The sequence below is a fragment of the Pezoporus flaviventris genome, unplaced genomic scaffold, assembly GCF_033815535.1.
Source record: "Pezoporus flaviventris isolate CSIRO_AGI_PZ_B2104156 unplaced genomic scaffold, CSIRO_AGI_Pfla_v1 ptg000066l, whole genome shotgun sequence".
Lineage (NCBI taxonomy): Eukaryota > Metazoa > Chordata > Aves > Psittaciformes > Psittacidae > Pezoporus > Pezoporus flaviventris.
Window position 1 is genome coordinate 757,060 of NW_026892614.1, and position 18,060 is coordinate 775,119.

The following is an 18,060-nucleotide window of genomic DNA, read 5'->3' on the forward strand; positions in this document are numbered from 1 at the left end:
TTTCATTCTGTATCCATGACCTGATTGCTAATGCACAAGTGTAACCCCAGGGTCTTCCACATACCATCTAACCAACTCTAACTTGCCTTTATTTTATCTCTATTTTCATGTGTGGATTTCATCCAACTTACTTTTCTTTAGGCTGCTGTAGGCATTGTTCCTTGCTTCACTTCTGAGCACGACTGCATGTCAGTGGCTGGTGAAATGTTATATAGATACCTGGCTGTAATAAATATTTTCATACATCATTGAGGAGCTGAGCTAGTTCAGATGGCCTCCTTCCCTGGTCTCACAACACTCCACAGAGAAATTATACAGGACTCGAGCAACAGTGCCAACTCACATGTTAATGTGAGGTAGTGTGATGTGCAGCTGCATTAGCTGCACTTTAGATGCAAGTGTCAGGTGGAGCAGACAGTAAGGAGGACAACAAAGATCAGCAAGAGCCTTCTGAAAGAGAAGCCTGGGAAACTAAAGGTGCTACAGAATTTAAGGTGAATCCTGTGGGAATAATTAAAGACAGCTGCATATGTGTATGTTTGTAAGTTATTAAGTTGCAAGTTATTTTGTAAGTTGTAAGTTATTTTATATTGCTGCTGTAAGGTTTTTTTTTTTACATGTTTTATGATAGTGAGGTAAGCTTTTTTTTCTGAAAATATATGCCATTTGGTTGAAAGAAGAGGATATGATTCCACTGTGAAATTTTGCACAGTTAGTCCTGCTAAAAAAAAACCCACACAAATCCCAAAAATACCATCCTGGAGACTATTGAATAAGATGATGAAATGGGAATCTCTGAAATTAGTATGATGTGGATTTCATTTGATGCATGCTAGGAACCAAATGGTTGTATGAAATGAAAATAAAAATGTATGCAAATGTCGGCATATGTATATATGCATAGCAAAGCAGACCATACTATTTGCTTACAATTTATATCCTCCTTACAGGTTTCATGAATTTGAGTATATTTTTAGTTTCAAATCTCTTTTCTGAGTTTGCCAGCTCTAGAGAGCAGCAACTGATTTGTTTTCCCTTTATCCTTAGAGGAAAATCTTTTATATGTCTCCAAAAAGTACTTTGTTACCTTTGAATTAATTCATTTGTAAAGTAATGCATACGGCAAAGCAATGAAAGGTGCCTCTGCCTTGCATGAGGCAAGACTGAAAAGGTAGCTTTTCCTTTGCTAAACCTTTCCTTTGTGTTTATGTCCCACACCATGGAATTAGTCTGCTCTGGAAACAGAAGAAAATAATAGTCCAAAAGGCTCTGCTTGTTTCATTCTCACTCTTCACCCAGCAAAAATTTGCAAAGACAGATGAACAAAAGAAGCCCTTGGAGGTTTCTGAGAGAGTGCAGTAAATGTAGCAACAATTTAAACACTTTCTAACCTGGAGGCCAAGGAATAGTTCTACCTGATAGCCAAGAAAACATTTTAGTCTCTGAACAGCTTGAATGTCACATCTGTTTGCAATACTTTGTACCCATTAACCCATGGATAACCCACAGCGCACCATATGGTACATGCAACAGCCCCTTCTACTTATTACAGCCTATTTCTCTGGTACCTTTTCTCAGTGACTCTCTCTCATCTGTGTTCAGTGTTTGTAATTCAACGCTCAGGCAATTCTGGATGTGTAACAATATTCTGGATGTGGAATTAACAAGTGACGTTATTAACATCTTATATGTTTCACCTTTAAATTACCCTAAAAATGACAAGAGGATTTCTCCAAACACATTAAATTAGGTTTGGTTTTAGGCTGTAGGCCAGATAAAAACTAAATCAAAGAATACCTCAAAACTCTTGCTTTAAACATAGGAATTTTATATTTTGCAGTATGTTTTCTTTGTCCTAATTATTCCTTAATCCCCAAAGGTAGAGCATTCCCTAGCATCAGCTGTCAAAAGGCCCTATGATACAAAACAGTGCCAGGTGCTTGCTCACGGTATCACACTCCCAACAGGTGGCAAATGCCAGAGATATATATCCAGATATAGATAAATTAGCAAGTGTGTGCATTTGTATTCATGCATACACATTAATTGGAACACATGTACATGTTGTGCTTTTTAACTGTATAGTTTGTGATGTACAGATTTCCTAGTTTGGTAATAAGGGAGCATTTACAATTTTTATGAAATACTAATGAGAGAAAGAGAGAGAACAGAAACCTCCTCTTTCTAGGAAACAGATTAGTTGATAATCTGCATTTCATCGCAGCAGAGAGAATTCAGTGCTTAAAAAGGTGGTGAAAAGATTTATTCATTTCATATGACCAGCAGTCACCACATGACCTCACAGCCCACCACCTTACTGGTGGGTTGGGAGTCCTTATCCTATTCTCCATAAGGAAACAAAGAATTTCTTCCAGAATTCATATAACCCTGTGGCTATGCATGTAATACAAAACTCGTATAAAGAAAGAACCCCATCTTCCAAAAAATCATTGCACTCTACCAGGTTGTTTGGAAATGAGACAGGAAACACTCAGTATAACACCAATTTGATCCTAACAAATGAATGTCCCTGGATTTAAGGTCAGTAGAAATATCTTATTCATCTTCCTGTTTAATACAAACCATAAAATGATGGCTTTCTATTGAAGAAACCCCAGTGGAATTGTGGACCTCTGAAGTGAGGTTGTGAGGCCAGTGCAAAGCTCAGTAGCTGCATGAAAAAGCGAACAGTCCTGGGACCATTAGTATAAATGCTTTTAACAGCTTCCAGAGAGCCTTAGTTTGCAATGTGGTTGGACTGCTACAAAACATCCAAAATGACTACACAGACTCAAATGACTGAAATCTAACTGTCCACAATACACTGAGTATTGGCTAAAGGTTGACAACAGTTAGAAGTCATGAATACAAATGTGCACAAGACAGCTTTGGCTGCCACTTCCAAGCTACAATCACTGTGCTGCTGCCAGCCTTGGCCACAGAGAATCTGAAGGACAGAGCCACCTGGGTTGAGCTTCCTCAACCACCAAACATGATCTTGAATGAGCTTGAGGAACTTGTCCCTCCTTAGGGAATGTAGATCCCACCAGGACCTCAGTCCAGAAGGACCACACTTCTGCATAGATTAGTCTGTGACAGCATGAGTTTATTTGAGAGGGAAGTACCACACGTCTCAAACCTGGCTCCTTCCTCAACTCCCTTCTGCACCCCTCCTAGTTTCATTCCTCCTCAATTATTTTCATTTGATTTCAGGCAAGAGGCATTTTTTTTTTATCTACTATACACCTCAGCCCACCTGGTGCTATGAAGTAACTGCACACCACAGGAGAATGGGCATGCTAAATATGGCTGATGCATTTTCTGGCCATACTCTTTCTCAGTTACCCTGCTGCAACTTTCCTGTTTCCTAGTGACTGATGATTACAATTACAGTTGTTTGAATTATTCAGTGTAACAAGACAATCCAGATGAACTGAATTCCTTCATCACTCACATAGTGAGGACTCTCATTACTCGAGAGGCATCTGTCATCCTTCTATGATCTCCTAATAGGTGGCATGAAGCCAGTTCAATATTGGAGACCTTGTTGCCTGTTCACTCCTGATTAGTTGTAGTTAAAGGATCATAGAATCGTAGAATAGTTAGGGTTGGAAAGGACCTTAAGATCATCAAGTTCCAACCCCCCTGCCATGGGCAGGGACACCTCACACTAAACCATATCACGCAAGGCCTTGTCCAACCTGGTCTTGAACACTGCCAGGGATGGAGCATTAACAACCTCCTTGCGCAACCTATTCCAGTGCCTCACCACCCTAACAGGAAAAAATTTCCTCCTTATATCTAATCTAAACTTCTCGTGTTTAAGTTTTAACCCATTACCCCTTGTCCTGTCACTACAGTCCCTAATGAAGGAATTCAGATTCAAAGGAATTTTTCATTCAAGATGTACTGGGAACTGAAAGTTTACATAAGGATTAGCTGCAACATCAGGAGCTCTGGAAGGATTTCAGAGAGTGAAAAGAAAAAACATCCTATGCAGAGGACATGGCTCCCTAGTGAGAAATTCCTTGCCATTTGAGCATTGCTAGGATAATAATTAATACAATACTTTGCTTCCTTTTGAAATACATAAAATAATCTACTGAAGAACACTTGAAGCCTAAATTCACATTTTGCATGTTCTACACCCTGTTTTAAAGCAGTCTGACTTTCTTTCATTAGCTCTCTCCCAATAGGAAGGATCAGAATTTGCCATGCATCAGCATGTAACATCACAAAATGCCTTCTTTCCTTTCAAATGATGAACATTTAATCTGTTTAGGTCATATTAGGCGTGGACGATAACAGAATTAATCAAAAGTGAATCCATAATGGGACAGCAGAGACCGCCTGCAGAGGAAACCGATAATCCTGCCAACTTCAGGAATAGTACAGAGCATACAGTACTTCTGATGAAAACCAGTATTTCAGATCTATTCCCTCTGGACTGAAGAAAGGCTTGTGACACCCACCTTTATAAATGGGCTTCTCAGTTTTCTCCCTATTGGCCAGCTCCAGAAAATCTTCTATCAAATCCAGAGATATTAGGGACTGGCTGAACACTAGGACTTTGTCTCCAAGGGTGGCTGTTCCAGGGTGGTTTCTCCAGAACAACTGCAAACCAAACAAATTAATTGACCATAAATACACTGACTAAACAGACACGTTGGTTTGCTATTGATATCAAACTGGTGACCCAGTTTTCAAGCAGCTACAAGGTATTACTAAATCAGGTATGTTAGATTTACTGTTAATGCCACTATGTATAGGTTGTATCTGGCGTTAATATGGATGACACCTGGTGAAGAGCTTCAGAATTAATCAGTAGGACATTAGATGACCTGGATCTCATTTTAGTGAGGAGAGGATCTTACACCCTTCAGATTCCTCATCCTCTCATGGATATTTTTGCGAATCTGTTCTATCTGTTTAATGAGCTAATTTCTGCATGTATTTATTTTATATATCTATAAAGCTAGAAAGAAACAGTTAATGAATTAAAACACAACAAGAAAAATAAAATTCATTTGATGATTTACTAGGAAAATGTCAATCTAAGAGCTTTAGTGGTGAATAAAATGGAAATGATGGTGTTTCCTGAACTGCACAACATGTACTCCATATACAGTCAGAGCAAGAAAATCAGCTGTAAGGCTAATATGGAGTTATAGCATGTAGTTTGCAACCCGATACTGTATAATTTCTAAAAGGGTTGTGAAATTCATGAAGGAAGAATGCAATTACTAGAGCTGGGATCAACTAATAATAATTAATCAAATTTGAAACCTAATTGGAAGGCATTTCCTGAATGTCCGTTATGGAAGGAAAAAGGATGGTACTAAATTTAAATGAGTTTTGAAATAGATAATAGCTGAGAGCGGATTTGCAATCCAGGCGTAATACTCAGTTTGCTCCTAGTCTTCAGATTACAGGAGATTATCACAGATCGAACCCCTTTAACAGAAAAGAACCTTTTAAATCCACCTCAGCATTGCCCTTCTTAGAAATGAAAGAAAGAGGCTCCTTCCACTGGGAGGAAAGAAGTCCTTAATTCATGACTTGTCAGAAGAGAAGCGCCTGCTTCAGCACCAAACCAGGTTAGTTATGGCCTTAATTTACACAGCAGCATGTTGTCCTGGTGGAAAGGACGACACCTTTAAGTAACAATGAGCAAGCATGCACTGGTAGAGTAATAAACACAGATTGAAAGGGTTAAAGCGGAAAAGGTGGTAAAGCTAAGTGCCTGCTTTAATTCCTCTGGGTATCATAATATTGGGACTCAGAAGCTGCACTTTCAATATAAAAATAACATTATTGTGGCAATTAGGACTTAATGGTTTGTGGAGAGAAGTCTGCAAGACTTTATAAAAACACCCAAATTAGTCTGTATTCAAGTTCTACTTCACTCTCACTTTTTTTCTGGCTGTACTGTCATCTTCCTCAAAGGCAGAGTTCTCTTAAAACATTGTGAAGAAATGCTAGAGGCATCAGGGCCACTTCTCAGTTTGTGTAGGATACTTCTGCCAGTTTATCTCAACTGAAGAAACTTGCCTAAGGTGCCTATGAATAAAATCACTGACCTAGAAATGCTGATTTGCTCCAGTGAGCAGGAAAAAAAAAAACCAAAAAAAATCACTAGGTGTGTATTGACGTGGTCTCATATACACAACGTTCTGACCTGCCTTAAGTTGCATGAGACATCTAGCTTCAGTGTCTAAAAATCACTACAGCCAGCCTATGACACTTAGAAAAACATTACTCAAATGGGAGTCTTTTGAGTGAATTCAAACTCCACAAATTTTGTTAAGACCTTCCCTTGGCCCCAGAAGGAGGAGATCTCCTAGATTTCTGGGAGATAAGCTGCATTATTTACAGTTCTTCAGGATTCTTGTGGGTCCCTGCCAGGATGCCAATGGCCTGGCAGCGCTGGGCTTGGCAGAAAACACTGGAGAGAAGGTGGAAATCTTTGATGCGTGGAGGATAGGAGGCATCAAAAAGGGGGCTTGGTTTTTTGCAGTCCACTGCATGGCATAAAATGTTTAATGTTTATGAAAATGTTTCTTCAGTAGTCTTCATATATGACATGGATTCAGCACATCAAACAAACAGTGGCATAGAGAATATATAAACCTCAGGCACCAAATGAAATCGCCCTGTCTATTCCTATCTTACCATTGCACAGTTCTGATGTTGTCTGAAGACTGGATTTACACATTGTGCTCCCATAACTGGTAGCAGCAGGAAGACTACAGCTTATTTGCTTGGGCAACTTAAACTTAGAATAAGAACAGATGGAAATGAAGTATGGCATTGCATCTTTATTCATCCCTCTTCCCTTTTCTTTCACACACATACAAATTTTATGTTTCAATTTATTATGCTTCTTACCTTTAGTAGATATAAGACTGTAGTCTCTGTCTGACACTGAAAGCTCAGAGACCAGACAGGCCTGTATTGATCCACATACTGACAGTGCAGCTGTTACATTAGTTCCAAAAGAGATTTCAAACCATTCCTTTTCTTTTGGGATAGCTATTATGAAGGGTTTGTGTGAAACAAAAAATACACATATGTGCAGGTTTCTGTTTCCTGTTACTACATGTCATCACACGCCTGCAGTTGGTAGTGCTTCTGGCAGGCTCCTCACTGTAGCTCTATCAAATATCCAAGACACTGAAGGAAGGGAACAGAGAATTCTGCTGTATTCAACTAAAATTGAGTGACTTGAGATTCAGGAGTGCCTTTTAGGACAGTTGCTCCCTACTGGCTCTCCTGCTATGCAGCCATGAAGCACTTACCCAGGTTAAATTCATTTCAGCTTCAGAATGTTTTACAGGGATACAAGTAAGAACCTGCTGTGTGTTAGGCTTGGTTTACATGATTTTCCAATTACCTTCTTCCCTTCCACACTGTGAGGCAGAAAAGTGAAATTAAAATCCATAGCAATAAACATATTGCATCAGTGTTGGGTCTCTAAATTCATACCCACCTGCAGCATTGGAATATGAATATTTAATTACTGAGTTTATCCTTTTCTCAGACACACCTTTTAACATGGTATTCTGCTCTTCATGCCATATGCTGTGTGGGAAATGTAATCTCTTAAATTGATATATACTTATACGTGTATATATATATATGGCCAAAACATTATTTTAAGTGGATGTCTGTGAAGCAGGTGGGTATTATGTATTAAATACAAAAAAATTGTACTCCCAACTTTGATCTCTAGATCAAGGGAAACAAAGCAGGTTTGTTCAACGCAATCACTTGCAAATTACTTCACAGGGCAGCAGGGAGGGTTCACTCCTAGAGCAAAGGAAAGTGGATTTGCTGAATCTTCAGGAATTTGAATGTGTTTTCACCTTAACACCTTAGCCACAAACTCTTCTTGCCATTCCTGGGACTTAGGGTTTGGAACAAGGGTTTTATTTTCCCCCCTCCAAGACAAAGATCATAAATAGACTTGTATTTTGTGTAATAGCTGACCTTACTCTGAAATTAATGACCAAAATCACAAACTAACCTGATTTCAGGTTCAAACGTGATCTCTTTGAACATAATCATCCCATAATCTTCTAGCATTGACAGACCACATGCAAAACCTAGTGTAGAGTCATATGGTTAAAAAAAAAAAAAAAAGGCAATCAATTCTCCATGGGAATGAGAGACTACTTTAATTACTGCCAATAGTATACTTTAATTTTATGAGCTGTTCAGAAATTGGATTGATAGTGACAGAATAAGTACCTGGGCTGAAGCCACTAAATTATTAGGGCTGATTTCTAGCTGAAAATGTTTCAGCAAAAGTATCGTACATTTCATTTAGGTAAACAATGGCAGGATGGACCACTCGGTGGATAAAGAACTGGCTGGATGGCCACACACAAAGAGTTGTGGTCAATGGCTCAATGTCCGGCTGGAGACCAGTAATGAGTGGGGTCCCTCAGGGATCGGTGTTGAGACCAGTCTTGTTCAACATCTTCATGCTGACATGGACAGTGGGATTGAGTGCGCCCTCAGCAAGTTTGCCGATGACACCAAGCTGTGTGGTTCGGTTGATACCCTGGAGGGAAGGAATGCCATCCAGAGGGACCTTGACACACTTGTGAGGTGGGCTGATGCCAACCTCATGAAGTTTAACCATGACAAGTGCAAGGTCCTACACCTGGGTCGGAGCAATCCCAGGCACAGCTACAGGTTGGGCAGAGAAGAGATTCAGAGCAGCCCTGCGGAGAAGGACTTGGGGGTGTTGGTTGATGAGAAAATGAACATGAGCTGGCTTCAGTGTGCGCTTGCAACCCAGAAAGCCAACCGTATCCTGGGCTGCATCAAAAGGAGCGTGACCAGCAGGTTGAAGGAGGTGATCCTGCCCCTCTGCCCTTGTGAGGCCTCACCTGGAGTATTGTGTGCAGTTCTGGTGTCCTCAACATAAAAAGGACATGGAACTGTTGGAACAAGTCCAGAGAAGGGCCACGTGGATGATCAGGGGACTGGAGCGCCTCCTGTATGAAGACAGGCTGAAGAAGTTGGGGCTGTTCAGCCTGGAGAAGAGAAGGCTGCGTGGAGACCTCATAGCAGCTTTCCACTATCTGAAGGGGGCTTGTAACAATATTGGGGACGGACTCTTCATTAGAGACTGTAGTGACAGGACAAGGAGTAACAGGTTAAAACTCAAACAGGGGAAGTTTAGGTTGCATATAAGAAGGAAATTCTTAGCTGTTAGGGTGGTGAGGCACTGGAATAGGTTGTACAGGAAGGTTGTGAATTCTCCATCCCTGGCAGTGTTCAAGACCAGGTTGGACGAGGCCTTGGGTGATATGGTTTAGCGTAAGGTGTCCCTGCCCATGGCAGGGGGGTTGGAACTAGATGATCTTAAGGTCCTTTCCAACCCTAACGATTCTATGATTCTATGATTCTATCTACAGCTACTCTCTCTGGCATAAAAGCTCTAAAGGCTGTCACTCTGCATGCTTCAGGGCAAAAAATGGACCCATTGTCAGTGATTTTTATCATGACACTGCTATATTTGGTGTCTTTCATAAAGGTCCAATACTCATTCTGTCAGATTGTCATATTCCATTAAAAGAATAAGTTTTTACCCTCCTTACTGAGGCAAAAAAACCCACCCTAATTCAAATGCCAAAGTTATCACCATAATATCTTCTGATTAGGTTGAGTGAGTCTTGCTCATGAATTCTGAAAACTTGAAGCCATCCATCCTGTGTACCAGATGGGGTCAGAAGGAAACCACATCCTTTTCCCTTTCAGAATAAAGACCAGTTTAGACCCAGCCTGTTGACTTTGTCTTTAACATCATCTGGCAGAGCTGACAACAAGCTATAGGACTCTGAAACTGGAGATTTCAAGGGACAGACTAAGGCAGCCAGCCCTTCCCAAGACCTGATACCCATCATTGGGTATTTTCCAATAATATAATCAGATTCTGAAGGAGGAAAATAGCAAGTTAACCCATCACTTCTCACTGCTGATTCAATGTCACGTCTCACCTGAGCAATCCCATGATGCACCTCCAGCTCCTTGTCTTGCTGAGATCTCCAGAGTCCACTTACCCTAAGCCACTAACCAGGTAGCATCCCTCCTCCATATCCTCCCCATCACCAGATTTTAAGGGACAGAAGAAGATTTAACTAACCTCTTCCAGAACATTACAGATAATAAGATGAGGCAGGCAGGTGAAAACACACTCTGGACTCCTGCAAGCAGAGGACAGAGCAAGAGAACCTCTTGCCCCTCTGGTTACATGGGCAACTGAGGACTGCCCTGCTGATGGTGAGCAGATGCTGACATGGGGAGGAACTAGTTGGTACTGCATCTACCCCTATGAACAGCTCTCAGGGCCATCTGCTCTGAATTAGGCTGGATTAAAAACACAGTGTAGGCAAATCCCTTCTTGATGTTTGTGTGACATAGGTTTATCCCATGTGAAACATGGCTTAGTGGAAAGCGCTGTCTTTCTTACTTACAAGGGAAAGGCAAGTAAAAGAAACATGCCTGTAAATTAGAGATGACACTGTGGCAAGCAGTCTTTATTTTAACACTCCCAGCACAAAGACAAAAGTTAAGGCGGGTACCAAAAGGTCCATGCAGGATTCTCTGCGGGAAAGGAAAGACACAGATAAGCAAAGCAGTCAATATGAACAGCACTGGATTCATAATTGCTTTACAAGGAGGAAGAGTACAATAAGGGGAAGAGGGCAAATTAGAGACATGTCCTTAATAGGTCTTTAAGCACTATTCCCATCACATCTCTGAAGATGTTCCTGACTTTCTTAGGTGGTTGCCTTTGCATAGGAGCAACAAAATTAAAAGTAATCTGTGGAGCAAGCCTGTTGTTCTTAGAAGTTTCAGAAGTCTGGGTGTTTTTGTCCAGTTCATCACCATTTTGATTTATTTCTGTGTACAGAGAGCACATTGTTCTCTGAGAGGCTGTCCTGAACCCAGTTATTATTACCCACCGCAGCTGCTCAGCAGTCAGGTTTGTGAGGCAGTAGGTATACTTACTTATGCCTTCTATACCTATATAATGCCACTCTGGTGAAGGTAATCTCTGCTTGTTCCTTTTCAGGTGCTGGCTTTGCCTTAAAGATGCCCACTTTTCCTTGTGAATGAAGCACCCTGGAAAACAACCAAGCAATGCTTATCTAATAAATGTGTCAGTCCCCATGTTTAGTTTAAGGAAACTAAAAACATACAATTTCAAGTGAAATCAAGTGCTTTTCCATGTTACTTGCGTCCATTGTTCAATTATTTGAAAAGGAAAGCCCTCCTTGCCTTTCCAGTGTTTGGAAGAAAGGAGGGAGGAACAGTGTACCCTGTGCCATGCAAGAGAATGGAACAAATGAAAATAAAAAGTGGGAACAGACACACTACAAAGGCAGACTAAAGATTCAGAAAACGTACTAAAAAGAATGAAAAATGCCTTTTCTTTTCAGATCCTGAGAAAAAGTAGACCTTTATCAGAGAAGATACATCACTGTTATATCATGAAGGTAAAATTATTTACGCGGTTCCAAGGAAATTTTGAGATATGATACTGAACTCTATCACAATAGTGAAACCTACAAGCAATTAAAAAGAAGGGAAATATCCCAGTGTTGTGGTTTAAGCCCAGCCAGCAACTCAGAACCACACAGCTGCTCACTCACTCCCCCGCCTTCTTCCTCCCCCCACTCCCAGAGGGATGGGGAGGAGAATCAAAAAAATGTAACCCCCATGGGATAAGAACAGTCCAGTAACTAAGGTATAACACAAAACCACTGCTGCTACCACCAATAATAATAATGATAAGGGAAATAACAAGGGAAGAGAATACAACCACTCACCACCCATAGGCCGACACCCAGCCCAACCTGAGCAGTGATCTAGCCCTTCCAGGTAACTCCCCCAGTTTATAATACTGGCCATGGTACAGAATACCCCTTTGGCTAGTTTGGGTCAGGTGTCCTGTTTCCGCTTCCTCCCAGCTTCCCCTCCTCTCTGGCAGAGCATGAGGCTCACAAAGTCCTTGGCCAGAATAAACATTACTAAGCAGCAACTAAAAACATTGGTGTTACCAGCATTGTTCCCAGGCTGAAAGTCAAAAACACAGCACTGCACCAGCTACTAAGGAGAAAAATGACTGCTACTGCTGAATCCAGGACAGTATCCACCCCTTATTCCATACCATTCATGTCATGCCCAGATCCCACATTTTTCAATATACCATCACTCTTGTCTCATATATATATATATATATATATATATATATATATACACACACATCCACACACACTAAGAGAGAGAGATATCATTCCTTAGTGCATGGACAATCCCTATAAAGCTGCTGAGTTCATCTGGTCCTTGATGTTGGGCTCCATCTCTTGTAACAGCCTTTCAGAACAGGAGAGGCGGTGTGCAGGGTTGGATTGTTGCCTGCTGATGACACTGTGAAACTGGTCACTGCTGAGCTCGTCGGGTTTTGTCAAAGTTCATTCTTTGTTGGAATAATGATCGGAGGAAAGTCAGGGTGAGTCGCTGGTGACCCGAAGACATCTAGTTGGTGGGCTAAAAAGGTGCTACATAGCAGGCAACAGAATATAATTGAGTTCATTGGCTGTTTCCTCCTAAACTCAAATCCCCTTGAGGTACACATCGGACTTGGCCTTGGATAGCAAGGTTTTGGCAGCACAGTGGGCTACAGAGGCAGCTTCTTAAGAAGCTGCTAGAAGTGTCCCCTATTTCCAATAGAGCCAACACCATCCAGCTCCAGGGGGGACCTGCCACTGACTAAGACTGGGTCCATCAGTAACAGTGATAGAGCCTCTGGGATAACACAGTGTCCAAGGTTCAGCAGTAGCAGTCATTTTTTCTCCTTCTTGGTAGCTGGTGCAGCACTGTGTTTTTGACTTTTGGCCTGGGAATGGTGCTGATAGCACTGGGAGTTACCTGGAAGGGCTAGAGGACTGCAGAGTTGGATGAGGTATCAGTTGGTGCTTGGTCAGGTGGGGGGGGCGAGTTATCGATCAGCTGGTGGTGAGGTATTTTATTCTCTTCCCTTGTTATTTCCTTTATCATTGTTATTATTGGTGGTAGCAGTAGTGATTTGTGTTATACCTTAGTTACTAAACTGTTTTTATCTCAACCCATGGGAGTTGCATTTTTTTTGATTCTCCTTCCCATCTCTCCAGAAGCAGGGGAAGGGCAAAAAGGGGGAAAGGGGGGGGGGGCGGAAGTGAGAGAGCGACTGCATGATTTATGGCTGAATTTGTTTAAACTGTGACACACAGTTAAGAAGGGGGAAAAAACCTGTGCAATAGTTATTGTAGCCAGAGAAAGGAGTTAGAGTGTGTGAGAGAAGCAGGTCTGCATCCACCAAGGTCAGTGCAGGAGGAGGGGAGGAGGTGCTCCACGTTCCAGAGCAGAGACTCACCTGTAGCCCATGAAGCACACCATGGTAAGGCAGGCTGTGCACCTGCAGCCCATGGAGGAGCAGGTCTCCACCTGTAGCCCAGGGTGGACCCCAGGCTGGAGCAGGAGGGTGCCCAAATACACCGTGGGAAGCCCACACTGCAACAGGCTCAGTTCCTGGCAGGACCTGTGGCCCCATGGAAAGTGGAGCTCACTCTGGAGCAGGTTTGCTGACAGGAGCTGTGATCCTGTGGGAGACCCGTTCTGGAGCATTCTGTTCCTGAAGGACTGCACCCATGAAGGGACCCACAGTGGAGCAGTTTGTGAAGAGCTGCAGCCTATGGGAAGGACTCATGTTGAAGAGGTTAATGGAAGATTGTCTCCTGTGGGAGGGACCCCACACTGGAGCAGGGGAAGAATGTAAGAAGTCTTCCCCTAAGGAGTAAGGAGCCACAGACACAATGTGTGATGAACTTACCACAACCCAGATTCCCTGTCCCCTGTGTGGCGGGGGGGGGTGGGGGTGGTGGCGTGGAGAAGTTAAAGGTAAGAGAAACTGGGAGTCAAGTTAAGCCTGGGTAGGGGAGGGAGGGAGGGAGGTGAAGTGCTTTTAAGATTTGAGTTTATTTCTCATTACCCTACTCTGATTTGATCAGTAATAAATAAAACTCAGTTTTCCCCAGTTCAAGTCTATTTTACCCGTGACAGTAATTGGTGAGTGTGCTTATCCCAGCTTATCTCAACCTGCAAGCCTTTCATTGATTTCTTATTCCCCTTCCCAGCTGAGGACAGGAAAGAGAGAGAGAGTGGCTTTAGTGGGAACCTTGTGCCCAGCCAGAGTCAACCCACCACATATCAGTAAACAGCGCAGTGAAGTTTACTTAAGGTGGGGAAAAAAAAATAATTACTTAATTACTAATCCTGTGATATATCTGTAATCTTTTTGATTCACCTCCTCCTGTGTGTTTCTCTCATCTGGCTGTTTCTGCCAATGCTGACTGCAATGTGGCAAAATGATACCACTTTCACTACCAATTACCTTGGCAGGGAGTTCAGCCAAAGGCTGTTGTGGACCTAATGAGCTGTACCCAATCAGGAGAAAAATGCAGCTCCATTTCCATCCCTGGGTGGTAACTACTTTATAGGAGTGATCAATTCTTGGTTAGGTTAAGCAGTGGAAATAAACAAATGTGTATAACTACCCTGTGTGATCTCCTGCACAGCTGGGGTGGAGGTGGAACTGGGCAGCCAAGAGAATCACAGGGAGACCCATGGGCTGAGTCCTTTAATCTGCTCTGCTGCTAGGATAGCAGTATCTGTCTTTGTCATTAAATATTTTCTTTTGTGCCAACAAGAATGGGCATTAGGCTTGATTCTGCAGTTATGAAAAGCAATCACAAACTCCCACTGACTTCAGGGGGAGCCACAGCAAGTGCTTTGCTAGGACATAGTGCTGCTACATCCCCTTTCAATAAGACTAGGGCAGAAGCACTGTTAGGAAGAGCAAACAACAAAGAGGAGCAGAGTACTCAGGCTGGGATTCATCTTACCTACTTTTAGCCATATAAAACTTAAGTGCCTAGTGTATATCAGTTGTTTAGACTCCCGTCTGCAGCATTTGTGCAGAAAGGAAGGATGTACTTCAAGAGGCTGATCAAGCGTTTCCACACCACCAACAGTACATAGGGGTGTCTTTCACAGAATTAGGATGGCGTAGTCTCCCATAAATAAGTCATATAAACTATCTAGGTGGCCACCAGCAACAAAGATAGTGAAATCCGCTTGGGCATGACCCAAAATCTGACTCTAGTCAGCAACCACCATACTTTTTCCATTGTCTTTTACTGGATGTATATTAGTCCATATTAGCCAAGGAATATATTAACAGATGACCTGGATGAACTACTTTATGTAAAATATGTTTGATTTTGAAGGTACTCTGAAAATGTATGGAGGCAAGTAAGCAATGATGAGAGGAAAGTAACAAGCAGCTTGGTTTTTTGGCTGTCCTTTTCAGCTTTGATCTTTCCTGGCAATTTTACTTATTGGCACTTGATGCTGTGCCTACAGGTTTGCCCAGTTCTCCTCTTAAGCTGAAATTTACTCTGTGTAGGGAGAAAGAAACAGGAATTCATGACACAGAATCCACATAAGGACACAGGTAAATTATTGGGTGTCTAGTATGTCCTGCAAGAAGAGAAGAAAATGCTTTTTCTGGTCAAGGCAGAAGTTTGACACAGATGTGTTTGTCATACTCGAAGATAGCAGGCCTTGCAATAAATCACATTCACCAACAGTCAACTTTAACTGAGTAGTACAGTTCAACAAATTGTTGCGTGAAGGATATTGAATCAGGCTTAATGCATAAAGCTTTATTGGCAGGGTTGGAGGTGAAGTCATATACACCAACTTCAAACTTCGAAAGGTATTAAAAAAAATGGGGAAAGAAAAGAGGGTGGAGAAGAAGGAAAGGAAAGCCTCTCCCTGTGACCAGCTGGGAGTCGTTGCCAGATGAGCATCCCCCTCTACAGTACAGCAGGTTATGGTAGTGGTGGTAGCCATAACTATCTTTGTCCCCCAGTACTTTGTACCTTCCATCAGGATCTGTTCCAGGTCCTATGGGCTGTTCCCATTCACGCTGTTCTTCATGCTCACTGTGGCGTGCCTAGTTGCACATAGGCATTGCATATGGGTTGGCACTAAGATTTTGTGCACGTGTTTCATTGGATAATCATGTCCAAGTACATACCCACTGTCTACTTTGCTATGCTCTATGTTTTGGTTTTCCCTAATATTAACTAAAAACCATAAGATGAGCTGTAGGAAAGGGGCATGAAGGGCAATTGTCCATGCTGATGGCAATTACATCCCATGAGAACCATCTATATGATCAGTATGTGGGCTTGTGAGTACAAGGCCATGAGGGAAACCATGTGAGACTAACAGAATGAAACAAGGGAAAAAATACTGCTCTTTCAGCTCAGAAAAGCCCTGCCACAAGAGCCCGGGTGAGCAGTTATAGTGTTCTGATCAAAGGCAGGTTGCAGAGCAGCAAATGGAAAGCACTCAGCTTTACAGTGATTGCTGCACCTAAGGCACTGTGCAAGAACAGAATGTCTTTTGGCTAGAGATTTCTATATTCCAGAATTAATTTTCCTTCAAGATGGAGGGAACAAAAACAAAACCAGAAAACACCGTACCAAGCAAACTCTATTCTACAATTCTGGAAAAAAATGCTACATCTGGCTTCCAAAGTTTCTAAACAACAAATGTTTATATTTTTAATTTAATTAAATTGATGAAAGTGTCATATTTCCTTTCCCACAAAATTAAATTTTAAGTGTATTTTTACAACATTTTCTATTTGTTTAAAGTAAAATGAAACCTGGAAAAAAAATCTGTCATTTTCATCTCCACACTTAAAAATCAAACCACTGAAAATCAGCTTTAATGAAACAACATTTTCTGTAGAGAGGGTTTGCATAATGTGAAAATATTTAAACATCTTTTTGAATCTTATTCTGCATAACCTTTTGTCTTTCCCACTTGCATATTTTTCACTTCATGCTTCTGTTTATGCACCTGCATTAGACCTTCAGATACAAACTTGCACCTAAACATAGAATCATAGAATCAACTAGTTTGGAAAAGACTTTTAAGATCATCAAGTCCGTATACTTGATGTTATTCTTTTTCTTCTTTCCCTCATTCCCTACCTTCTTGTCAAGTTCCTTTCCCCTTCTTTGTTGCCCTCTCACCCTTTTCTTCTGCTTTTCAATATGTCTGAGGCAAAAACACTTTGAATACGTAATTCAGAAAAGGCTATCTACATGTGTCACGGAGATAGAGATCTATCAGGACTTCCTGATTTCCATGAGAAATCTTAGCAGATTGCCTGCTCCCCTTGAAGAATATTCTGCTCAGTGCAGTCCTTTGGGTCACAGGAATAAACTTTCCTTCTCACCCAGTACAAAGCTGGAGTCACCAGACCTACTCTTTTCCTTCATAAACTAAGTGGCAAAGGTGTGTTATTCTCCCCTGAAAGTTTCAGATTTTCTTTCTTGAATATCCCTTGACAGAAGAGAAATAGGTGGCCACCATTAGTTAGCAAGTCAGGATGTCATAACTGAATCAAATTATTCTGAACTTGAATGAATAATTAAGTTCTAAGACACTTCACAGAATAAGACATTCCACTTTTTCCAGGGAGGGAACTCATTCAATGACACAGGTGAGTTCTATGGTGTTTGAGTAGATTGCATCACATGTACTCTTTGCCAGTTAAGTCCTGTTTTACAGAGAGCTGAAAACTAACCTGAAACTGAGACCTAAGATCATATATTTCCAGAACAGCCTTTCTTCCAAGTTAGCTTTACACATATTTTGGCTTTTCAAACATGTTTTCCCAAATTCTTTTGCTGGGTTCTGAGTGTGAGGAGAAGAAAACCTGCCTCCCATATCATACAACAAAGGATGTTTGCTTTTCGGTGTCAAAACCAACCAAACAAAAATATTTCCAGTTAACAGATGCTGTATTCCTCTTTACCCAATGTTTAAAATAAGTTAAATAGTAATAATAACTCAATAATAATGTTGCTGATGCTGATCTTGCAAAGAGCAGCTCTGTGCTTTATGAATCAATCATCACTG

At 41.5% G+C, this 18,060-nt stretch overlaps 1 protein-coding gene across 1 annotated transcript in view; it reads left to right on the plus strand.

Moving 5' to 3' along the window:
- The window catches only part of LRFN2 (leucine rich repeat and fibronectin type III domain containing 2), a 226,290-nt gene that overhangs the window by 171,649 nt on the left and 36,581 nt on the right, over positions 1–18,060 (plus strand). The gene's annotated exons all lie outside the window — the stretch shown is intronic.